This window comes from Pongo pygmaeus, chromosome 12 (genome assembly GCF_028885625.2).
Source record: "Pongo pygmaeus isolate AG05252 chromosome 12, NHGRI_mPonPyg2-v2.0_pri, whole genome shotgun sequence".
In the NCBI taxonomy this organism is placed as follows: domain Eukaryota; kingdom Metazoa; phylum Chordata; class Mammalia; order Primates; family Hominidae; genus Pongo; species Pongo pygmaeus.
Window position 1 is genome coordinate 54,545,154 of NC_072385.2, and position 26,329 is coordinate 54,571,482.

The 26,329-nt window shown below is 36.6% G+C and overlaps 2 non-coding genes across 2 annotated transcripts; both read right to left on the bottom strand.

The window, feature by feature from the left end:
• Positions 1-24,698: 24,698 nt before the first annotated feature.
• Positions 24,699-24,805, bottom strand: LOC129031043 (U6 spliceosomal RNA). The gene has a single exon (XR_008500920.1). It is a non-coding gene; the product is annotated as a U6 spliceosomal RNA (small nuclear RNA).
• A 74-nt stretch (positions 24,806-24,879) lies between these two features.
• LOC129030914 (U6 spliceosomal RNA) lies at positions 24,880-24,987 on the bottom strand. The gene has a single exon (XR_008500812.1). It is a non-coding gene; the product is annotated as a U6 spliceosomal RNA (small nuclear RNA).
• Positions 24,988-26,329: the final 1,342 nt, after the last annotated feature.

The following is a 26,329-nucleotide window of genomic DNA, read 5'->3' on the forward strand; positions in this document are numbered from 1 at the left end:
GGTTAGTTTTTTCCCCATTCATTTTGTGGCAGGTCATTAATTTGGTACCAGTAGAATATTGTATTTGTAGTATTTCATATTATGCTGCCTATTATGCTGTGGTTATCTTTTAAAAGAGATTTTTCTCAACTAGTATAATGACTATATTATGCGTTCCGATTGTCTTAATTTGCACATATTGTTGATTTAAAATTGCTCTTCAGATTTTTCCTCAAGTATATTTTATTCCTAACAAGGTTTTGAGTTTTTCTGAAGCAAACAAAAATATTCCTTAAAAAAAAAATTCTCCCTACTCTCATACATAAAGTGCTGAAGATTGTGAGTCAAAAGTGCTTCATTGAAAAATTAAACAGAACTTTATACAACATAGATGATATAGTCAATCATTATGCGTGTAAGAATGGACCCTTTTAGTTTTGCCTGGCATAACCTGTTGAATTAGAATTCATTACTTTCCTGAATGCCTCTAAATTTTTTTGGAACAATAACGGTTTTTATATTCTGTGATAGGTAATGAGTTTCACCTCTCACAAAGTAAAAGCATTCAAATTCCTCTCACTTTAGCCTTTAGAAAATAAATTACTAAGTATCATTAACATAATACTGTATAATGAAGTCTAAGGCATCTTAGAGAGAAATTCTTTCTTCATTTTTTTCTTCTTGAAACTCAGTCAGGAATCTGAGAATTCCTGTTTTTCAAGCAAACATATTTTCCTTTTTTTTTTTTTTTTTTGACAGTATGACAGAGTAATTAAGGACACATGCTTCAGGAACCAGGCTGACCTGACACAAATTCTGTTTCTAATTCTATTAGCTATGAAAGGAGATCAAGTTATTTAACCTAAGTCACAGTCTCTTTCCCTGTAAAGTGCAATTAATTATAATACATATATTTTCTTGCGTGTGTATGTTTGCATGTATTAATGAAATAATGAAAGTAGTATACAGTATACTCCTGTTAAGGTAATAAATACTTGTTCAGTTATTACTGGTTCTGCATGATCACAGGTAGGAGTGGATCAACTTGAGAACTTTACTTTTTTGGTAAAGAAAGATGAAAATATGACACAACTTTGGTTCATGGTTTTACAAGGACTAAAAGGTGAAGTGACCAGCAAATCACATAAAGTATTTTGTGTTGTTTTCTAGAAGAATTTGAGATGACTGTCAGCTAAAAAGCATTTAACTTCTTTGAGTGTGTGTGAATACTAGTCAACCATGTCATCATCTGTCTTTCTTTAGTCAAAAGAAAAAAAAAGATAGGGTGTGTGTGTGTGTGTGTGTACTTTCCTCTCCAAGGCTGGAAGGAAGAAGCTGAAATGTTCTCAGTGCTGCTTGAAAGGGCCCTGGTTGAAAACCTTTTCTACCTTAATCACAGGCTCTCCTTGTCAGCCTCCCTTTCTTTCAGTAATCATCCAGTTTACTGTGGGCAAAAGCTCATGACTACTGTGTCCTTATCTGTGCCACCTTTGACTAGGAGAAGACAGGGTTATCTGTATGTTTGGGCATTAAGGTAGTGAGCATTGTGGGTATGATAGTCCCTGTTAATGAGCAGGTGATTTGCTTAGTGGGTCTCTTTGCTAAGATTGGGTATGAGTATTGGCAATAGGACCTGACTACTAAGGGTTTGCCCTAGTCTGAAGGGTTTAGTAGGATTTTCAGCCCTGACACTAGGACAGTCCCCCACATTAGATCTGCCTTCATATTTTTGGTTCATCAGTGTATACTTGGTGGGTTTTTTTTCATTAGTTCATGGCCAGTGGAAACCTGTTTTTTCTTCTCATCAACTTCGAAGAAACCACTTGAGATTTCTTTTGAATGATAAGGTATTTGATGATAGCTTATGGAACTTGTCCACCTTCCTTTCATTCCTCTCTCAGATGTGCGGAATATATATTAAAAAAAAGTTATTCTCAATTATATATTACACATCTTGTATTCCATTCATCTAGCCATGTGGCAGTTCTCTTTAGAATACAAACATGGAAAATAATATATTTCCCTTCCAATTTCAGATTGCCTGTATGAATCATGTTCTTACTAAACTGATTTCTGACAATCTTTTATTCTACTTTCATTTAGCTTCTTGCTGCACCTATTGATGAAGCCAAATATGTTTTCATGGCTCTCTTCAAACTCTTTGTGATTTGTATGAATTGTATTTCCTTTCCTTTTTTGCTTGGTTATTGCCCTCGAAATAGCGTATGACTTCAAATCTTTTCTTTTTCTCACATTGGGTGTGCTTATAATCATTGTCATTATCATTATTATTTAGCTCATTATTTTCAGTTTCCTTAGGCCGCTATTTTTATTCCTATTTCTTGCCTTTTTTTTTTTTTTAACCTGTAACTCCACTATTGGTCTCCTTTCTTGTCTATTTTTGTCTTTGGCTGTCTTTAGCATTCTCTCCCAAATTTTTGGATGACGAAAGCTGAGGCAGGTATAAGTTCGGTGAGTTGCAGTAGATAGATTTGCTTTTCTTTCCACTTGTAAAAAAGTGCTTTGATTTATTCTTAATTATAAAACACAGAAGATTATTGTAAACTTTTAGAAAATATAAAGATACCTGAAGAAAATAAGTATCAGATCATATTCCAACTCTTAGAACCTATTAAATCATAGACTGCCTATATAACTCTGAATCAGGCAAACAGTAAGCATTTAATGAATGCTTAGTGTTACTGTTACTGTTGCAATTAAACAGTAATGATAAAATAATGCCTGCAAACTTTTATATTTTACAATGTCTTTATGTAAACAAAAAATGGTAGTCTTTATTTTCATGATGCATCTTTTGCCAATAAGGATCATATTACATAATCACAAAGGTCATGATTTTTGTAGAAAGGAAATCCTATGTTATTACTCTATATGCTCAGTACATTTAGGTTTTTGCAGTAATAATAATAACTTTGCGTGATTTTTCAAATTAATGTCTGACTACTATTATGCTAGTGACTAAAATTTGCAAGAAGTATGGCAAGATAAAGTGATGATGATTATTTCTAACTTTAATAACCCTTTTAAAAAGCCAAGGCAACAGAAATCGATCCTTGATTTGGCAATGCCCCCTTCTATATACAGTATTCGAATATCAAAAGCTAATATTATAGAGTCCAGCTGCCAAGGTCCTTTCCTTATACCCTATAAATGAACTTTTTCCTGGCCGGGCATGATGACTCATGCCTGTAATCCCAGCACTTTGGGAGGCCGAGTCAGGTGGATCACCTGAGGTCAGGAGTTCAAGACCAGCCTGGCCAAAATGATGAAACCCCATCTCTACTAAAAATACAAAAATTAGCCAGGTGTGGTGGAGGGTGCCTGTAATTCCAGCTACTCAGGAGGCTGAGGCAGGAGAATCAGCTGAACCTGGGAGGCAGAGGTTGTAGTGAGCTGAGATTGTGCCTGGAAACAAGAGCAAAACTTCCTCTTAAAAAAAAAAAAAAGAACTTGTTCTGTAAGAAGCCGGCTGATAATTATTTTCAGCCTTGTGGGCCATATGGTCTCTATCACAGCTACTGAACTCTGCTGTTGTAGTGTGAAAGCAGCCATAGACAAGATGTAAGCAAATGGACTTGGTTGTATTCTAATCAAACTTTATTTACAAAAGCAGGTGATAGGCCAGATTTGTCCTGCAAGCTACAGTTTGCATGTGTATAGTTTGTGCGTGTTCATTGCAACACTAGTCACTATAGCAAAGACACTTAATCAACCTAAATGCCCATCAATGATAGACTGGATGAAGCAAATGTGGTACATATATACCATGGAATACTATGCAGCCACAAAAAGAACAAGATCATATCCCTTTTCAGGACATGAATGGAGCTGGAGACCATTATCCTTAGCAAACTAATGCAGGAGCAGAAAACAAAATACTACATTTTTCAATTATAAGTGTGAGCTAAACAATGAGAACACATGAACACATAGAGGGGAACAACACACACTGGGGCCTATTGGAGGGTGGAGGTTGGGAGGAGGGAGAGGATCAGGAAAACTAACTAATGGGTGTAGGCTTAATACCTGAGCGACAAAATAATCCATACAACAAACCCCACCCTTAATACCTGGGTGACAAAATAATCTGTACAACAAGTTTACCTACATAACAAACCTGCACATGTACCCTTGAACTTAGAATAAAAGTTAAAATTTTTAAAAATGTTACACAGTACATGACAGACTAGGTATTCTAACCAGTTTTCCAACCAAAGTCTATGATGTTCCAAAGCCTGGAACAGTCTCTATGTTCCTAAAAATGGCTTGAATCACTCACTTCTAAGGTGACAGTTCACTAAATTTGTTACCACTCCCAAAGGGATTTAATTGCTTAAACAACTGAGCATTTAAAGGACTAATTTTCTCACTAATTTATAGTTCCAGTAGTAATATTAATATTTTTGTTTCTTGCTCTCTTAGAGCTCTGCTATGGAATCTGGGACCTAGAGTGATAGATAGTCTAGTCTATCTTTCTGTACTTTATAAACTCTCTCTGAATAATGAGAATAATGAATGAATTTTTCCTTTGTTATTATTTTCTGGGCTTTCCAAACATCAAATATAATATGTTCTTCAAAACATTTTTTTAAAAAGGATGAAACAAAATTTGTATCATACCTGGATCCAATTACAGGATAAAGTATTTACAGATGACAGGTAACTTAGTTCACATGGAATTTGTTTTAGAAAACTATTGGTTTTCTTGACCTACTGGGATTCAGTGGAAAGAATATAGAATTATTTTGATCTCTCTGGCTCCATCACATACCAGTAGCATGAACTGCCCTGATTCTCAGCACCTTTATATGTAACATAGAGTTAATAATAATACCGAAAAGGATTTTGGTGAGGATGAAATGTGAAAAGTGCTACATTAACAGAGACACTATGCAAACGTTTATGTTACCCAGATGTACCTAAATATTTCAGCTTTCTGGAACAACCCTGTCTTATAAAATTTAAATTAAACAGCCTGAACCCCATCTCACATATGAAGGACTACTCACGTCTGTCTTCGTGTTGCTAGGGTTTATCTGTTGTTGTTTTGAAAAGGCTAACATTACTCTTAGTTGCTTCTTGCACTCCTTGCATTTCCTGTTTGTGCTTTTTAAACTTTTTTCAGTATTGAGCACTCGTACCTCTTGCGGCTGTTGCCTTTTCTGTGATTTTTATGCAGAACTAAATGGAAACACAGCTCAAGTTGTGCACATTAAACTTTACAGAAAAGATAGGTACCCAGATGCATCTCTCAAGCCCACCTTCCTATCCCACCTGCCAGTTTTTAATCTCTCCCAATTTCATTCTTGGTATTTTTCTAGGTAGAGCAATTCAGCTCACTCTTGCTGTCTCCTTCCATACTCTGCCCACTGCTGGCCTCTTTCTACATTCAAAATAGCTATTTCTTTTTCTCAATTAGAAGATATCTTTCCAAGAGAGGAATTTCCATTCCCCTAGTAGGCAAAATTGACAACAGTCACAAACTAGTTTTTGCCCCCTCTGTGATTTTATATTAATGTAGCTTAAGGAGAATATTATTTTTTTCTTTCACTGTAGCTTGTGTTTAGTAGCAATCAAAGTTAAATAGGGCTCCTGTAAAATTTCTGATAGCTAGAACTTTACTAACTCATCCTTTCAGGTAGATTTCTGCATTCAACTTTTAAAACTTTTCCTTACTGAAGTGTAACACACATAAATAATAGTAAATGAAACAAAAACATACAGCTTTTTGAACTGTGTTGAAGCAAACACCCTTATACCCATCAACCAGGTCAAGAAATAGACACTGGCATCAACCCTGAAGGTTTACCTTGTGATATTGTGAAATGTATTTATTTGGTCTCCGTCCCAATCCTTGGAATCTCTAAAGTGATGTCTTTTTGTAGCTAATGAGTTAACTGATGGCTAACTGATGGCTACTACTTCCTAGGTAGCTTCATGGTGGTGTCTGGTCACTAGAAAGGCAGAATTAGAGGGTTACAGGGATGGAACTTTCATTCCCACCCCCATCCTCTGGGGACGGGAGAGGAGCTGAAGGTTAAGTTGATCACCAGTGGCCAATGGTTTAATCCATCATGCCTACAGAAGGAAGTTTCCATAAAAACACAAAAACACTAGGTTCAGACAGCTTCTGAATAGCTGGAAGTTTCTGGCACACATGGAAGCTCTTTGCCCCTTTTGCCATGCTTTGCCATATGCATCTCTTCATCTCTATCCTTTGTACTGTCCTTTATAATAAACTGGTAAATATAAATAAGTGATTCCCTGGGTTCTGTAAGATGCTCTAGTAAATTAGTCAAACACAGGGAGAGGGCTGTTAGAACCTCAATCTATAACCAGTTGGTCAGAATCACAGGTAAAACAACCTAGGCCTACTATTGGCATAAGTTGTAGGGGGCAGTCTTGTGGGACTGATCCCTCAACCTGTGGGTTCTGATGCTGTCTCCAGGTAGATAGTGTCTGGATTAAATTGGAGGACACCTATCTAGCTGGTGTCCACTGCAGAACTGATTGCCTACTTATTGGTGGGAAGAAATCTCCACACATTTGGTCACAGACGTTTTCTCTATTGATTGTTGTTGAGCGAGGGAATAGAAAAAACAATTTGGGTTTGTTTTCTTCCTGCATAACCCATAACTTCTCTCAATTTTACTGTTATGTTTGCAAGATTCATTCATATTGTTGTAGACAGCGCTAATTCATGACTCTTAACAGCTACTTATAATTTTATCGTGTGAAGAAACCATGATTTCTCTCTTCTTTTGAGGATGTATAGTTAAGTTGTTTTCAGTGTTTTGACTATTATGAATAAGGTTACTCTGGGTTTATATTATATTTGGGAGTAGATATTGTCAGCCTTCGATTATGCATTTATACAACTGTAGTAAATAGTGATACTTTTTTTCCTGATTACTTACTCAAAGTTTTCTTTTTCTTTGCAGACCTAAGCTTCATGTTCTGCCTGTGTGATTCTGTCTTCACGATTCTCGTATTCAATTACCAGTACTCAATTCTGTCTTCTACTAAGTATGTACAGCTCTAAAAGACACACCTCAGTACAGGCAATGTTCTATTAAACTGTGATATCCAAAGCAACTTGTCTTTGCTAAATGAGTACACTTAGCTTGTTTGGAAGAAACTGTCATTTTACTCTCTAAAGCTTACTTCATAGGAAATGGGAAACGATTTTTCTCTTCTGTGAATTTGAAACTTTCATGTTATTGTATATCCTCAATTAAAGAAAATGGGCAAAATTGTACTCAGGCTTTGTGCTGTGTCTCACTTTTCTGCAGCTGGTAAGGCAAAATACATCCCCTGCATGGTGCAGGCAATTGTAAAGAAAGTAGTTAGGGAGAAGGCAACATACTGCTGAAGTCATAACCAAGGCCTGTGATTTAGGGAATCTATATTAGAGGGAACTGCAGGGAGTCAATTGCCATCTATCTGCCTCATACACATTTTAATTATACCACTAACTTTGGCAGGGAGATGTCACCTAACCCTCTGCTAAGACACATTCTTTGTAAAATTAAAATTGTTCTCCTAGGAGGAGGTATATGCATAGTGAGATGCAAACACAAACACAAGTCCTATTTATTTGAAAGTAACTACTGAAATAAGATGAGTCTGGAGGAAAAAAAAGGTCTGTGTATCTGTGTGTGTGTATATATATGCATATATATACATATATACGTGTATATATACACGTATACGTATATACGTATATACATACATGTATACGTATATATACGTATATACATATACGTATATATACATGCAGATACAAAATCATGGCTTTCATCAAGAAAATTAGAAAAAAATAGCCAGGCTATTTCAAGAGATCAAATATGAGAAAGCAAATCTTTACAGAATTTCTATATGAAAATGACCTTCCATGATTTCTGCTTGACTTTGTTTCTTGCTACCTGATAAAATTTCAGTTTCAATTTCAAGATGGAATCATTTTAAAATAATTTAACTGTGCTTTATCTCAAATTCCTATTGAAATGACACAAATATATTATATATACGTATATGTGTACACACACACACATACATACATTATAAAAAAGGAGGTTCTCCCCTTATTTCCAAACACCTATTACCTTTCTACTTGATATTTCAACAGTTATATAAATGACATATCCTGACATATCCAATTTAATATGACCCCCTCCAAAACACTTGAATTTTGCAAACTTACCTTTTCCATGAACTTTCTCTTCCTCTACTCATTCTCATTTTAACAAATAGGATCTCCATTCTTCCACTGACTCATTCAATGGGCTCTACCTCAGACTGTACTAATCTGGTTGGCTTGACTATCATAAAAACCTTCTCTTGCCACTGCCACTAACCATCTCTTTGAGTCCATTCTTCACAAGAAGCCAGAGTGATTCTTTAAAAACAAGTTAGATCTTATATTTCTCTTAAAAATCTCCCAGGGACTTCAGAACACAATCTAAAGTTCTGACGCCCCTCTACATCTCTGATGCCACAGCCTACCATGCTTTTTCTTGCCCTCTCTCTCCCAGCCACACTGACCTTATTGCTGTTTTTGGAATAGACTAAACATGATCTTCCCTAAGGCTCTTTCCATTTGCTCTTCCTTCTGCCGGGAGTTCCTTTCTCACAGATAAACTCATGACTATTTTCCTGGCTTCCTTCAAGTCACACAGAGAGAGGCCTTCTCTGACCAAAATATACGACAGCATCTTCCTTCTTCATTTCATCGAAACATCCTTCAAGTTTTAGTCTATTCCTATGTGTTTATGATCTGCCTCTTCCTATTAAACTCTAAGCTCCTTAAGAACAGAGACAGATTTGATCACTGTTGTAGTCCTGAAACAGAAGTGCCTGGCACTTTGTAAATGCTCAATTAATACGTTTTGAATAAATGAAAAAAAAATCAGTACTAGACAGGAAAACTACTGAGTGTGCCAGAAACACTGAGGATAGCATTATATTTTGGCAAGATTAGTTTGGCAGTCATTTCAACTGTTCTGTGAGCTACCCACTATCTTACAAAATAAACGAATTTAAAAAGGCATCTTTTGTGATTACTCCACTCAAGTCAGTTTCTTTTCTTGTAAGAAAACTATTGACTATTCATAAAATTAATTCTTGAATTGTTTATTCAAGAGATTATCTCTCTTGCTTCAGGATGACGGCTCTGAAAATGCAATGAGTATCAAGAGATGAAACTTTGTTAGTGTGTGATGCACAAGGCAAAACAACTGAATAAATTGTAGCTAGACAATGATTGAACAACGTTACTAATGATGACATGGCTAGTGGCCAATCCATAGAAAAAATGATAAGATTAAACATTTATGTAGTGTTTACTCAGTGTCATACGCAACTTTAAGCACTTCATAGAAATTTATTTAATTGATCTTCATTACGATTCTCTTCTTTAAAACGAGGTAACTGAGGCACAGATATTTAACAGCTTGCCTACACCTAGTTGGTGACAGAGATAAGATTCAAACCCTGGCAGTCTAGCTCCAGAGTGTATGCTCTTAAACACTACACATTCTGACACGAACAACATGAGAAATTAAAGGATTCTAGTGTGAGCTGGTTTCTTCTAACTGTTCTGGACAACTTAAATTAAAAATGATGACAAGCACAAAGTCTTACATTCAAGGCAAAGATAGAAAATCACGGAATTTCTGTGTCTAAGTGATAAGAACCTTGTATCAATTCTAGCCACAGGGCTGAGATAGCTGAAACACAGACTCAAAATTCAAATCCATGGGTAGCTGTGAGTTGTTGAATTCAAAGCCTTTCTGTATTTCTTATATGAAAGATAAAGAATTATTTGAGGAAAAAAATGGCACCCTAGGAATTATAATGAGGCCAGATGGATCTACTTTTGCTCAACACCCAGGATCAGTTATCAAGGAGCAGAAAATGAGCCCACATTATAGACAACCCTTCACATCCCAGTAATGCACAGAAATAGAATACTGCAACAGTATAGCCTCATTCAGAATATGAGTGCGAGAGGCACATTAGTAGCAGAAAGACAATGGGAAACAGAAGTCATTCCAGTCAAGTAGCACATGTAGTTTTCCACCCTGCCTGGAATAAAGAGGTAGCTTGAAGTTCAAAGATATGCTGATTAATCAACAATGGTAAATAATTTCCTTGGATGGTCAAGGATTTGAATAAAGCAGGATGACATAATTGGTTACAAGGACATTTAGGGAAGCGTGGTGTGGTTCAGTCTTTCAGAATAGGCCCAGAGTGTGAGGATATGTGTGAATACATGGAAATATTCCCACTGCATAGGAAGTGCTCAGTTATGTGGATGAGATTATCTGTTCCCCAAATGTCACTTTGCCTCTTTCCTCATCTATCCCAGCGCTTGTTCAGTGGTTTCATACATAATAAAGTAACCGTGGAGTGTATTTATGACCCAACCGAATGAGTTATGGCCTAATTGTCAAACTTCAGTTTTCAAACACTGAATCACAGATTTAACACTCAGATTTACATCTCAAAGTGTCATGCGGCAGACAAGCAGCCCTTTGTTCTACATACAAAATCTATTTACCTAAAACACTTCCACGATAGACCTATTTGCATGCTTTACTTATTGCCATGATATCACCCTATTATTACTTCTGGCCAAGACATTCTTCAGGCAGCGAAAAAAGTGGAGCAATGAACTGATCTTCATTAGATTCATTGGTCTTAGTTTATCTGTATCTCATTATTTATTTACTGTAGCTAATCAAAATGACCCTAACATATGGGTAGAAAGGCATACAGAAGACTCAGTTACAGTGCCAGATAGAAGACAAGCCTTTGTAAAGTTGGAGTCTGTCTTATAGGGGTGTTGAGATTCAAAGGAGTCAGTAAACAGCTACCCTCCTCCCTGTCTGAGTCCTGTGCCAATTGAGAGAGAATGTGGCAAGTGCTTCCTTGACAGAAAGCCAGTTAAATTACAAGCACCTGACATTCTGTAGTGGGTTATTCGGAGGAACAGTCCTGGGGAATCAGGGCTTTCCCTTTATTTATAATGACATGTGATCTGCCAGGCAATTCTTGTGTGCTGGTCACCATACATGCTCTACCTTGCAGAAATTCCTCAATGTTCCTGTCACCCTTGACGGTTTTCCAATCTGACATAGTTTGGTTTTCATTTCTCAAACGATGTTCACTGAGCATTTACAATATGCCAGGCATTTTTCCTGTTCTAGGAATATACGAGTGAACAAATCCACTCTTGTTCTTAGCAAGTTTAAATTTTAATAGGAGAAACCAGAATTTTAACACATGGAAATTGACTGTTTCAAAAGTTGAAAAATGCTTAGATGAGATAAGGAAGGTGTTAGCTAATACAGCTCTGTCAGAGTAAGACTCACTGTTAAGGTGACATGCAAGGAATGACTTGGAGGAAACAGGACAGATAGCCATGTGGCTATGTGTAGGAAAGAAACTCCAGGCAAAAGGAACAGCAAATGAAGGAGACTTAATGGAGTGTTTAGGATGTTCCAGAAAGAGCAAAGAAGCTAGCATGGCTGATGCATGGAGCAAAGAAAGTAGGTAAGATATGAAAGAGATGTAGGTGGGGATCAGACCTTGATGATACAGTGCTCTGAAGTCACTAGGAACTTTTGAACAGAGGAATTTATGATCTAACTTGTTTTTAAAGGTTCTCTCTGGCTGAATGTGAAGAAGAGATTCCTGGAGGCAAGTAGAGGTTCGGGGGTACATGGCCAGGGGAGGACTTCATGATAATTAAGACAAGAGATGAGGGTGGCTTTGACTAAGTGGGTACAGTCTATGGTAGAACCCACCAAATGGGTAAGTGGAAGAGTGGAGATGCTATTTGCAGATCAAGTGGAACATGTCATTCCTATGACTGATAAATACAGCTTGGAGGACACATCTTATAGTGAAAGCCAAACATAACAGGCCTTTTAACTCCATACCTACTGGTCTAGGAGTTAAGACAGCCTCTCAGAGTAAGATTTGAATTTTTATGGAAAAACATTTAGCTGGGTTGCCTTTGCTCACTGGCTTGAGGAGAGGGGGGAAGGAGAAAAGAAACAGATTACAAACCCATTCACTCCACTTTGTGGGAGGATTTATCAGGTGAGACTAGAGGCTAAGTGTGTGATTATTTTGTTTGTTTATTTAATATTTTAATATGTGTTTATTTAATATTTTTATATAGAAATCAAGAGTACAAAAGAGGCAGTCCACTGTAACACAAAATGAAAGTGGACATGTTTCCTTCACTATCACATTAAGTAACTCAGTTATAAAATTTTGATTTATAATTCCAGCTACTCAGCTCTACTGACTTAGCTATCTGGTCCCTGAGACAGGAAGGTTTTCATTATTAAAAAAGTTTAATTGGGAGATGGAGGTTACCACCTGAATTCTTTGAGTTTCTTATTCTACATAATTCACAGGGTGAAAAAGAGTTTAGAAAACTGACTGACATGTTTGAATGTGCCTGATTGTTAATGGACAAAACACATTGATGACACACAGTGAAGGCAGGAAATAGTGTCTTGACTCTAGGGGCACTTTTGAGGAAACCTTCTAGCTTAGTTGTGTTCAGTGGTCAAAAGTAATGAAAAATTACTCAAATATCAGAATTACTAAGGGCTCACACCATCCAGGAATACAGTTTTGAGTCACTTCATGTGGTGGAAACAATTTATCCCCCCAAGATCATTTTCCCCTACATCCTGGATGCATAATTTTTCTGCTAGACACATTATTTTTCAGCCACAATTCTTATCAATGTACTCTCTTTTCAATATCCTTCTCTATCTCTCTTTTTTTTTTTTTTTTGAGAGGGTGTCTCACTCTGTCACTCAGCCTGGAGTGCAGTGGCACGATCTTGGCTCACAGCAACTTCTGCCTCCCGGGTTCAAGCAGATTCTCCTGCCTCAGCCTCCCGAGTAGCTGGGACTACAGGTGCATGCCACCACACCCAGCTAATTTTTTTGTAATTTTAGTAGAGACAGGGTTTCACCGCGTTGACCAGGATGGTCTTGATCTCCTGACCTCGTGATCTGTCCACCTCGGCCTCCCTTTATTGAGATTTGATTGAGATATGAAAAATTTTACTTAATGAATGTTCACAAATCAATGAGTTTGGAGAGAAGTATACACCTGTGAAACCATCACTACCATCAAGGCCTTAAACATACCCATCACTTCCCAAAGTTTCCTTCTGCCTCCTCTATCATAATAATAATTATAACAACTATTGTTATTATTATTGTCTGTTAAAAACACACATACACACAGACAATAGGATCTACCTTCGTGATATTTATCTTACAAAACAGAAACTTTATACCCTTTAACCATCATCTCCCCCATTTCTCCCGCTCCCCTAACCCCTAGTAACCACCATTCTTCTCTCTGCTTCTACATGTTTGTTTTAATTCTACATGTAAGTAATATAATATAGTATTTGTCCTTCTGTGACTGGCTTATTTCACTTAGTATAATGTCTACCGTTTCCATCCATCTTGTTGCAAATCGCAGGATATCTTTTTTATTTATTTTTTTTTCTTTTTTGAGGCAGAGTTTCCCTCTTGTTGCCCAGGCTGGAGTGCAATGGCGCGATCTCGGTTCTCTGCAACCTGCGCCTCCTGGGTTCAAGTGATTCTCCTATCTCAGCCTCCCCGGTAGCTGGGATTACAGGTACCCGCCACCATGCTTGGTTGATTTTTTATTCATTTTTATTTTTTTTGTATTTTTAGTAGAGACAAGGTTTCACCATTTTGGCCAGGCTGGTCTCGAACTTCTGACCTCAGGTGATCTACCCTCCTCAGCCTCCCAAAGTGCTGGGATTACAGACATGAGCCACCATGCCCAGCCAGGATTTCTTTTTTTAAAATTTGTTTTGGCTTATTTATTCTATATCACAACGCATATTTTGTAGTTGCACAATTTTTAATCTTAATTACATAGCCCTGATATGATTTCTTAATTTCTTTTTTTTAATTTCAATAGGTTTTTGGGGAACAGGTGGTGTTTGGTTACATGAATGAGTTCTTTAGTGGTGATTTCTGAGATTTTGGTGCACCTATAACCTCAGCAGAGCAGGATTTCTTATGTTTTTAAGACTGAATAATTTTCCATTGTACAGATATATCATATTTTCCTTCTTCAAGAACCTTCTCACCTCACTGTGACTACCAATCCAAAGCTATTATATCATGAGCCATACCCATTTCCAAGAAATTCCACTCCTGAAACGATAGCATGAAAATCATTCAGCCTGAGTTTGAAATACCCTACAACTATCTGCCCTGATTTCCCTCTTCTGAAATAAGTATTTTTCCTTTGTCTTATCTTTTGCTTATGTAGATTTAATTGGTTTAGCTTTCCATGATCTGCAGGTTTTTCTAGTGGTCTTTTCGGGAGGCGAGAGTTGACGAATGGAAGACTATTCTTAAACTTGTTTCTCTAGCCCTTCCCATAATTATGTCAACTTAAACTTCTCGACTTCATTTATGCTTAATCAGCTAGCTTCTATTAGTTTGCAACTAAGACACTTGCTTGATACACTCATATATTGAGGGTGAGGTAGGAGGAGCACTTGAGGCCAGGAGTTCAAGACTAGCCTGGGCAGTATAGCAAGATCCCATCTCTATATGTTTAAAGGAAGAAAGGAAAACCTCATTAAATTGCACACAAACAGTGGCTAAGCAAAGCAATCACTCCATTGTATCCCTCATAGGTAAGGCATGCTACATGAAGTGAAATCTTTGTATAGCGAGCTCTTTAAAATATCAATTGTGCAGTGGCTCACGCCTGTAGTCCCAGCACTTTGGGAGGCCGAGGCGGGCAGATCACCTGAGGTCAGGAGTTTGAGACCAGCCTGGCCAACATGGTGAAACCCTGTCTCTAATAAAAATACAAAAATTAGCTGGGCGCAGTGGCAGGTGCCTGTAATCCCAGCTACTCGGGAGGCTGAGGCGGGAGAATTGCTTGAGCCTGGGAGCCAGAGGTTGCAGTGAGCCAAGACCATGCCACTGCACTCCAGCCTGGGCAACAGAGTGAGGTTCTGTATCATAAACAAAACAACAACAACAACAAAATATCAATTGTGCCTGGTAGAGAAGTGATGTAGGTACCTTTAGGTTGCATAAATAAGAAAAAAGAAAAAAAGGAGCAAATAGAGAGCTCTTACTAGTCCCTCTGGTTCCTCCCTCCCCTTTATCTCCTCACCTACTCTTATGACCGAAACCTGAACTGATGCAAATGTTCCAAGCATATTTCAGTCCTAACTGTAGGGGTTGTCGGTCAGAGGTAATCAGTAGAGAATAAATATAAATCCTAGGGAGAACCCTCATAATAACTCATGCTCATATGTTGTCTGACTGCAGTGTTTCTGTTCAGTTCACAACAGGTCTGATGGGTAAAACAGACCGTCAGCAGGCTGAAAGGACAGTGTTTGAGATAGCTGATAGGCAGGAGAGAGCACTTTGGTAGCTAACATCAGTTTGCCCCTCTTAATGTGGGTAAAGAATGAATCAACAGAGCTGTGATGCTGGTTTTCCTATAACTCATATAATATTTGACAAAAACTGTCTGAACCCCACTTTAAGGATGTAAGGAGGATCAAGCAGAGAAAAATCTCCAGAAATGTAAAAAGATTCTGTTGCTTGAAAGATAAGGACTAGACTGAAAGATTAGAGCAATTGGGCTGCCCTTTTATCAATTTATCCTGTAGCTTGGGAAACATTTTCTTCTGTACAACTAATTCTTTCCTCAGCTCAGGAATATTTTGCTCTATTTTATCTTTGTTATTTATTAGTTCCGGCCTTTTCTTCTGGATCACATATCACTAAACATGTTGACTCTTGGGTCTCTGTCCTTCAGTTTGCGATATGCTGTTTCATGGATTTTGACTCTCTTTCTTAGAGAGAGCTCTTCAATGGATCTTCCATATCATCAAGTCTCTTTTGTGGAATCAGTTATGTTTTGTGCTGATAAAAATATTAATATAATTATTTAATTGTCCTTTGATTTATGCTGCGATTCTTACCTTACTTATGTCCATTTTCTTTCTTTTTCATAATTTTCCAGTTGCTTTAGTAACCCCAGATGCCTAAGGTTAGTAAGTTTTCGGGGAGACATAGCCATTGATCATCACAGCAAAGGAAATCACATCTTTTGTTGTTTTTTGAGATTGAAGAAGCCATCTTACTAGGGATCACGAATAATCTGTGACTGTTAGTTTGTATCCTCCGAGAAGAAGCAGACACCAATATGGGTTTAAACATGAAATAAATGTATTAGAGAAAACATCTGTGAAGAAGAAATGGGAAGGTGCTGAAGAGAGTGGAGAGAACCTTCAAGCCACATTCTTAATGCAGGTCTGATCCCATTGAAGGAGAGACAGAAGGAAGGAGGCTTGGGCAGGAAAAGTCTCAGACTGCAGCATGGTTCTAAGTAAGTGTCAGCCAGGCCAACTGGAATTCCACAAGCCAAGGTGGCTTGCCAGAGGAGTCCCATGTCTCCTCTGCACTGGTGTTCCTGAAGCTCTTAGGCATTAGCTGGGAAGAGCTCGTGGGTGTGAACGCAATAGTGAAGTCAGAAAGGCAGCTGCTGGGGCCTCCTGTCAGTTATGCTTCCACTTGGGAGAGCTGAGTGGCACATTTCCATGCCTGTCACAGAGACTTTGTTCAAGCTCCTTCTTTGTGCTGTGCCAGTGATAAGATTGCCACCTTTCCACTGGCTTTCTGCCTGGCATAGCTTTTAGGCAAATCTTGGCAGCATCATTCCTTTCAAATGCTGCTTATTCTCCCTAGCAAAGTGGAAGTCCAAGGAGGCTGTCTTGATGTCCTGGGGTTGCTTTTGTGTCTTTACCACCATAATACTGCACCTTTCATGATGCTCTCTGAGAAGGAAGGTTAGAGTAGTGTCTAAGAGTTTTTGATTTCAAGTAAAGAAGCTCTAGGTTCAAGCCCTAACTCTTCCATGTACCAGCAACTGTGACCTTGTTCAAGTGATGTCACCTGTCTAACCTTCATAATCTTTGTGGCCAAAATGGGTCATAAAACCTCTTAGAGTTGTAAGGATGAAGTGAATACATGTATTAGCACCTTGTGAAGAATAAACATTCAATAAATATTACCTATTATTGTTTCCTAATGCTGCTGCTTTTCTCAGGAGATAGATTCTAAACTCGTCTTTAGTTCTTTCTTTCCACATTTTTACTTGTACTTTATCTATTAGAAGTCCCAACCTCTAGAAGCAAGTACCTAATGTCATTCATATTAAGCAACAAAACAGAGGACTTGGACCTGGGAATGTCAGATATGAAAGTCTGTAGTCTTAAAGGACATTCTCTTTACCTTTCCTGTGGTTTTGGTGGTTGAATAGTATTGAGTCATCTTTTTCTAGATTGCTGCAGTGCCTATACCACCTGCCCCATGTCACCCCCCCCCACCACCACTTTTATGCTCTGTCAGTCTAGATAATAAAGACCTGGAGTGTGGGGATTTGTATTTCTGACTTCATTTTATCTATGAATGTCCAAAGTCCTTTAGAAACAGAATATTTAAATCTCAAATGACCATTTCTGTGTTCCATACTCATGTGGAGGGAGAGGTTATTTTCTCAAGATCTATTCAAGAATTGGAACAATTGTATCCATTTTCTGATGTGAATTACATAATATGTTTCTATAGCTCTAGTTTGCTAGGACATCTAGGACTGGGCAGATCTAATATGAATGATTTCCTAGATGACCAATTTCTTGAAGTGAGAGATCATGTACACTATTATTTCTCAACAAGGTGCTGCTGACATTTTGAACCATGTAATTCATTTTGTATCATTGCAGAATGTTGCCAGATAATTAATAAGCATCTTTAGCTCCTACCCACAAAAGCCAAGCAATGCTTTCCCTACCTTATTCCCCAAGGTACTATTTCCATACATTTCCTACCACCTCTGGGTAGGTGTGCTGTGGTTCTTGGTTAGTGCCACTGGATAGGTTAAGCAATCCTTCAAGGAAGGGGAAGGTCTTGAGGGGTGTCCACAGTTTCTAAAAGAGATATTATGGATGGGAACAGAGCTAGATATTTGCCTGAGATATCAGAAAGATTTTGAAGGAGGTTGTGAGATGAAAAGGAATGGAAAAAAATCTTATTGTCAAATATTACATGTCTGATTTATTGGTCAGACTTAGTGATGCATCCTTGCCAATAAAGTGTTAGGTGACATCTGGGAAGAAGGGTGTTTTGTATTCTTTTATGTGATGGTCAGTGAGGTGTGGCCACAAGAGAAGACAATGGAGAAGCTCAGGAAAAAATGAAGTTTATTATACTCACAGGTCCTAGAAGACAAGGAGGCACAACGTGCCACACAGGGCCACACAGCAAAGACACCAGGGTGGTCAAAGGGCAGAAGACAGGAGTGAGAGGATGGTTTCAGCCATTGCATTTGTTGGGGTCAGCAGGAAAGGCAAGGTGGGGCAGGTTGAATAATTTAGGATTGGCTAGTTTGAATAACTGGCAGGCTTTGGGCCATAGGGGTGGCCCCTACTTGCCTGCTACTTGGCCCTGGGATGATTAAGGCAGAGGACTGTTACCTCTTGGGGTGATGGGCCAGGTAGAGAAGGTATGGCTCTGGTGGTTATTTTGTTTATCAAAGGCATACTCCTGCTGGGTCTTTTACTATCTCTTAGAATTGGCTTAATCCAGGGAGAGGCAGTCTCTCCTCAGCTAGGAAGGTTTTTTAATGTGTTAAAACATCACATTGTATTTATGCATCAAAATATCACCCTGTGCCCCAAAAATATATACAATTATTATGTATCAATTACAAATGATAATATGAGATGGGAAGGGAAGGAGAGAGGAAGAAAAGTTGGATAAAGGGTATAAAAACACAGTTTGATAGAAAGGAATAAGTTCTAGTATTCCATAGTATAGGAGGGAATTCATAGTTAACAATAATTTATTGTATATTTCAAAATAGCTAGAAGAGAAGAATTGCAATGTTCCCAATACAAAGGAAAGATAAATGTTGGAGGTGATGGATAGTCCTATTACCCTGCTTTGATCATTACACATTATATACAGGTATTAAAATATCACATGTGTTTTGTACAACTATTATATATCAATAGTATTTTTAAAATAAATTATAATAAAATTATAATATACAGTAAATTAAAAACATATTCACAATATAATGGGGAAAATTCCAGGGCAGATCTATTAGCAAAAATGTAATTGTATGTAATTTTAATAGAGTATTACTATAATCTGAGGCCACCAAAATTTCCATAACCACATTCAGATTTTCTCTAGTTAAGATCTAAATGAGTTTCAGGTTATTGAGTGGGTTTTCAAAGCCTAGACAGTATTTTTCCTCCCAGAGGACTAGTGCTTTGTCAGAAAGTTTTTAAATTCCCTGAACTTCAGGTGTTGTTTAAGAGAAAAGGGTCCATAATAAATGTCTGAAGTTTAATTAGGAAATTCATGCATTTTAAATTCCCCCTTGTTCATGCTATTTGTCGGAGTACTTGTGTGAAGGAACTATCCTTGGAGAAAGGGAAAGAAAAAATCTTTTATTAAAATTGAAAAACCTTCATGTTTATCATTCATATTTACTTGGAGACCAAGTATGAAAAGTTTTAATGTTGAAGAACTTTTCCACCAAGTTTTTATGAGCAAGGAAAGCAGGGATATGAAATTGAGTTGTAACCTTAACTATAAAGTTGACTGTTGCAAACGCTATTATACTGGGATTCTGTTATATCAGTGGTTTTATTTGCACATTCTCTGCTGTATATTAAAAGCTACCTTTCTCATTGTGCTTATCTCTTAATGGTAAATACTTTCAGAATATCCTAGCTGTTAACAGCAAAAGTTTATAGAAAACCTTCCTCTCCCAGGGTGACGTGGTAAAATTAGTTTCATTATCATTAGTTTGCTCATTTTAAAAATGTTGGAACGCTTGATGGTGGTAGCAGTAGGTAGGTATCAGCTTCAAATCTTCCCTTAGCTGTGCTGCACAGAATTTCAATTGTATAGGCTTCTTATTTGAGAAATGTTTCACTTCCTGGCAAATTTAAATAGTCATTTAATGCTATCCTTATTGAAGAAGGCCATCTGGAAATCATGCTCATTTCATAGTTGAATGTCTGTATTGCTGCCACTGCTGCTGCTGTTTAGAGTGGAAGGGACTGATGCTATGAAGCTGTTTAAAAACCTGAGCTAAGGATCTGAGTGTGTTTGCTTATTTTTTTCATTCCTCCCTTCTCTTTGATTTTATTCAAATGTAGATGCTTTTGACTTTCTCAATATTGTAATTTTCATTGTAGTGTCAAAATCTTGGATGTAAACTAAATGATATAAACATGTAGGACATTTTTTGTCTGAATATCAGCTACTGAGAAAGATTATGACTTTTTTTCTGTGCTGTTTTCTCATTCCTTAGGGCAAAATATTTTCTAGTTAGGAATGAAGCCCTTTGAAGAAGGACAATGTTTTCTACAGGTTTGTTGAATTAAAACATTAGCCAATTAGAAAAAAAAAAATCACCATTATTTAAAATAATATAATTGTTAAGTGTATGTTACTTGAAAACTGACATCTATTTGAAATGCCAACATTTTGAGTGTATTGAAATGATAAAAATACTTAAATATATATTTATTAAAAAATAATGAGAACTTATGCCAGTATTTTTTCTTCTGTGGTCTAATTATATATAAACATATTCAATAGGAAAAATAAAATTTGATACCTTTATTAATATTTCAGAAAAGAAAGACATCAATGTAATATTGTGAAGTTGTAGGGACTGCAATAACAAAATCTCATTATATGCTAAGAGTTGTGCTACATACACAAAGAGAACTAAAAAGTTGTAATCAAGTGCAGTGTTTTAACCAATTTAATGTAAATAAGAAAGAAGCAATGTTAGAGCCCTTTATTCTGAGCTATCTCTGAATCTCAACTTTAAGTCTCATCATCAGAACTGGGTAACAAGTGAACCCTTAATCTAATAAGAATGAGAACCCATGTATTATTTAGAAGTGTTGTTTAATCTCCAAAGAATTAGGGATTTTCCAGCTATCTTTCTGTTATTGATTTCTAGTTTAATTCCACCGTGGTCTGAGAGTAGACATTGTGTGATTTCTATTCTTTTAAATTTTTCAGGTGTTTTTTATGACCCAGAATGTGGTCTATGTTAGTGAATATCCCTTGTGAACCTATGAATAATGTGCATTCTCCTATTGTTGCATAAAGTTGTCTGTAGATGTCCATTATGTCCAGTTGATGAATGGTGGTGTTGAATTTCACTGTGTCTTTATTAATTTTGTGTCTGTTGGATCTGTTCTTTTCTAATAGGAGTGTATTGAAGTCTCCAACTATAATAGTGTATTTATATATTTATCTTCACAGATCTATTAGTTTTCTTTCACATATTTTAATACTCTGTTGTTAGGCACATACATGTTAAGAATTATTATATATTCTTGGAAAATTAACCCCTTTATAATTATGTAGCGCTCTTTTTTATCCCTGATAAATGTCCATGCTCTGAAGTCTGCTCTAACTAAAATTAATATTGCTACTCCTATTTTTTTTTGATTCATGTTTTAGCTTGGTATAATTTTCTTCATCCATTAACATTTAATCTATGTGTGTTTTATATTTAAAATGGATTTTTTTTAGACAATATATAGTTGGGTGTTCTTTTGTTTATCTTCTGACTCTATCTTTTTATTGTGTGTGTGTATAAATATATATATAATATATGTACACATACATATCTTTAATTTTTATTTCAATAGCTTTGAGGTACAAGGGGTTTCTTGTTATATGGATGAATTATATAGTGGGAAATTCTGAGATTTCATTGCACCCATCAGCCATAGTGTTTATTGTATATAATATGTATTTTTTTATCTGTACTCTTCCTTTCACCCTCCCCCTTCCAAGTCTCTAAAGTTCATTATATCACTGTGTATGCCTTTGCATACTTATAGCTTAGCTCCCACTTATAAGTGAGAAAATAGAATTTTTAGTTTTCTACTCCTGCATTACTTTACATAGAACAATGGCCTCCAGCTGTATCCACATACTGCAAAATACATTGTTTGGTTCCTTTTACGCTGAGTGGTATTTCATGGTGTATGTATATAATGTTTTGTTTATCCATTCATTAGACAATGGGCACTTAGATTGGTTCCACATCTTTGCAAATGTGAATTGTGCTGCTATAAGCATGCATGTGCAAATTTCTTTTTAATATAATGATTTCCTTTTGGGAGTGTGGATACCCAGTAGTGGGATTGCTGGATCAAATGGTGAATCTACATTTAGATCTTCAAAGAATCTTCATACTGTTTTCCATAGAGGTTGTACTAATTTATATTCCCGCTAGCCATGTATGCGCTTTTCCCCCCATCCACACCAACATCTATTGTTTTTTGACTTTTTAGTAATGGCCATTCTTGAAGGAGTAAAGTGCCATCTCACTGTACTTTTAATTTGCATTTTCCTGATGATTAATGATGTTGATCATTTTTTCATATGATTGTTGACCATTTGCATAGCTTCTTTTGAGAGATGTGTGTTCATGTTCTTTGCCTACTTTTTCATGGGATTATTTGTTTTTTTCTTGCTGATTTGTCTAAGTTCCTTGTAGATTTTGGATATTAGTCCTTTGTTGGATGCGTAGCTTGCAAATAGTTTCTCCCATTCTGTGGGATGTCTGTTTACTCTGCTGATTGTTCCTTTTGCTGGGCAGAAGCTTTATAGTTGAGTTAGGTCCCATTTATTTAGATTTATTTTCATTGCATTTGCTTTTGGGGTCTAAGTCATGAAATATTTACATAGGCCAATGTCTAGAGGAGTTTTTTCAACTTTGTCTTGTAGAAGTTTCCTGGTTTTGGGTCATATATTAAAGTCTTTGATCCATCTTGAGTTGATTTTTGTATAAGGTGAGAGATAGGGATCTGATTTCATTCTTCTACGTGAGGCTTGCCAGTTTTCCCAGCACCATTTATTAAATAGAATGCCCATTCCCCAATTTATGTTTTTGTATGCTTTGTCAAAGATCAGTTAACTATACATATTTGGCTTTATTTCTGGGTTCTCTATTCTGTAGGAACCTCGTAGAACTCCAGGAGGTAAAACTCAAAAAATCACTGGAGCTCCCAAATGACTGGGACTCCAAAATGACTGAGCACCCCTGGAGTTTTTATGTCTCAGACTTGTCTATACTGAGCCTCCAACTGTGTGTCAACTACAGTTCAGGACTTCCTGCCTGGCACTGGTTTCCACAGATTTTCAGATCATGAGTATAGGGAAGCTCAAATTTTCCCCTGAAATTTTGATAATTTAGTTGGCTGAAATAAACCGTCAATAGACAGATTAATAGGAGAAAAGGCATAGAAATTTACTATGTGCCAGTGAACAGCAGTCCCATAAAATATGAGACTCAACAAAGGACCAGATGGTTGAAGCTTATATATCATCTTCATAAGACAGAAGAAAGTGGGGGATATAGGCAATTTTTAGAAGAAGAATCAATTGTTTTTAAGGGAAATGAATGGGCCTAAAGAACAAACAGTAGCCTGAGACAAAGTTCATCTGGGTTCTGAGTGTGGTGTCCGCATCAGTCTTCCTTCCTGGAATATACATTGATTTCCTCTGATTAATGAAATATCTAAGGAAGGGTATCACAACAATTGGATATTTCCTGAAAGATTCAGTCTTTAGGCAGGGAGGGTAACTTCAGAGAAAGCCCTTCCTTTATTTGCTATTCCCCAAGTGCTTTGAAGTCCAAAGAGGCATGTGTTGGGGCATCATTTTTAAGTCTCCACTAGAGTTTCTGCTTTAGCAAGTTTTGATTGTCTCTATTTTCCTGTTGGTCTCTCTAATTTGGGGGACAGGGATTTGTCTTATGACCTCATGTCTCTGATGGATCTAAGACAATGTATTCAGTTTTAGTTTGTTCAGCTTTTTATTTGTTATTAGGATGAAATGATGACTTTCAGGTTTCTTATATATAAGACCAGAAGCTGAAAGTCCCACTGTTGTTTTGAAGAAATTTAATGATATGTCTGTGAAGGATTAGGACTTCTGGTTTTGGCCTCAATCCAACAGAATAAACCTCTCCTCAATTTTGGCTTTATAGAACATAGCTTACCTACTTCTTCCCCATATTGATAAACAAAATCTACATATGATATGCCCAACCATTGTACTTGGAAACTTCCATATGATATGCCTGATCAGCATACATAGAAACTTCCATATGACATTGCCAATCAGAGAGTATAGGTTCTTCCATGTGATATACCTGGGCAGTATATAGAGAATCCTACTATATGACACACCCAACAAGTGTACATAGGACCTTCCACGTGGCATGCCCAACCAGTGTACATGGGACCATCCGTATAACATGCCCAAGTAGACATATAAATTTAGGTCAATAGTCTCATTTTCATGACAAGACTGTTGGGAAAGCACTTTAATAGGAAAAGAGGAATCCTGCTAGAATTTAATCAATCTAATCCTTCCTTCACAATTATGAACTCATATCTAATGAGCAATAGGTATGCAAGGAACAGAAACAGCAAAACAGAAAAGGCCCAAGACAAGGAAGTAGAATACAGACCTTGAAAAAATGAATAAATCACACATTAAAAGATATGTTTTATTATTATTATTTTAAATATGGAATGCTTCACAAATTTGCGTGTCATCCTTGTGCAGGAGCCATGCTAATCTTCTCTGTATCCTTCCAATTTTAGTATATGTGCTGCCAAAGCGAGCACAAAAGATATGTTTTTTTAAAACATAATCTACTTAGTCTCTTCACAGCTACACAAGAAGATATTGCATCTTTTTTAAGAAAATGGAATGCATCAAGAATGTGCATGCCATCTTGTGCAGGGGTCATGTTGATCTTCTCTGTATCATTCCAATTTTAGTATATGTGCGGCTGAAGTGAACACACATATTGCATTTTTAAAGAAATGTAGAATGATAAATGAAAAGGGGCAATAGGAGAATAAGAAAAATTCTTAGAAATTAAAAGTATGTGATTATCAAAAAGAAATCAAAAGAACACTAAAGCATTCATAAAATAAAAAGTCTGCCAGAACAAAAAGAAAATGCAATATATTCACTTTAGCAAAACTTCAGTCAAAACAGTAGAATGAATGTATTGTCTTCAAGGTTTTTAAAGTAAATTATTTTAACTAGTATTCTGTATTTAAACTGAGTAACAATTAACCACAAGGACAAAATTAAGAATATTCTGCATGCGAGATATCATAAAATTTACCTTTAATGAACTTATTGACCAAGAAAAATAATTAAGAATATGTCCTAGGAATATTAAAATATAATCTAAACATATAATCAAAAAGAAAAAAATGTATAATTATGAGAGGAGAGAAATGAAAAGAAAGCTTAGAATACAAGGTGTGCAGTAGGCGTAGACAGCAATTCACAACAAAACACAAAGTGAAATTGTGTTCACTTCAGCAAATTATGTATTTGAAAGCTGAATGAACTTAGTGCTATGGTACAGGCATAGTATCTTTTTTTTAAAGTGGAAAAATGTAAACAAGACATTGAAATTTCAGGAAAACCCAAAAGTTGTTTGAGTAATTGGAGGTCTGAATTCTGGGAAAAAAAAAAAAAAAGTCAATTATTTAACCTGGTAGTATTCAATCCATGCTAGAGCCAACAAACAATTGGGAAGTGGAGAGGAAAATAAAGAAAGGTAAGGGAATGTGGGGCCACTGATTTTTTTTTTTCTGTGGCAGGAACTGAAGACACATTTTATAGAAGTTGATGGATTAAGAAAAAGAAGTTGCATTTTATTACCTATCCTAAAGATAGAAGGTGATCTGAACATTCTAATATCACTTGCCAAGACTGTTGGAGCATGGGGAAGAGAAGTATTAGAAATGTAGATGAGCTAAACTTTTGTATTTCAAAGTAAGGAGTCCATAGTTATTGCTAGATATTGGTTAACCAAAAACACATACGGAAAAAAATATATTATTTGGAGAGAAACAGTTGAAGATGTTTACCTCTAGGGAATGATAATTGGAAAGAACATAAGAATTTTGTACCATCCGTTTAATTTGAGTTTGTTGGGTTTTTTTTATCATGTACATTTATTATTTACTGTAAAAGTCAGAGTCCTGTCGTGAAGTGAAAGCATATTCAAACTGAGTAACCAATGGAGCATTTAATTAAGGGATTATTATTATAATTTTGGTTTCTCCATCTCTACAAACAGTAGATAGTGTTGTATCTTGGCTTAGTAACAGTAGGGGCCATTA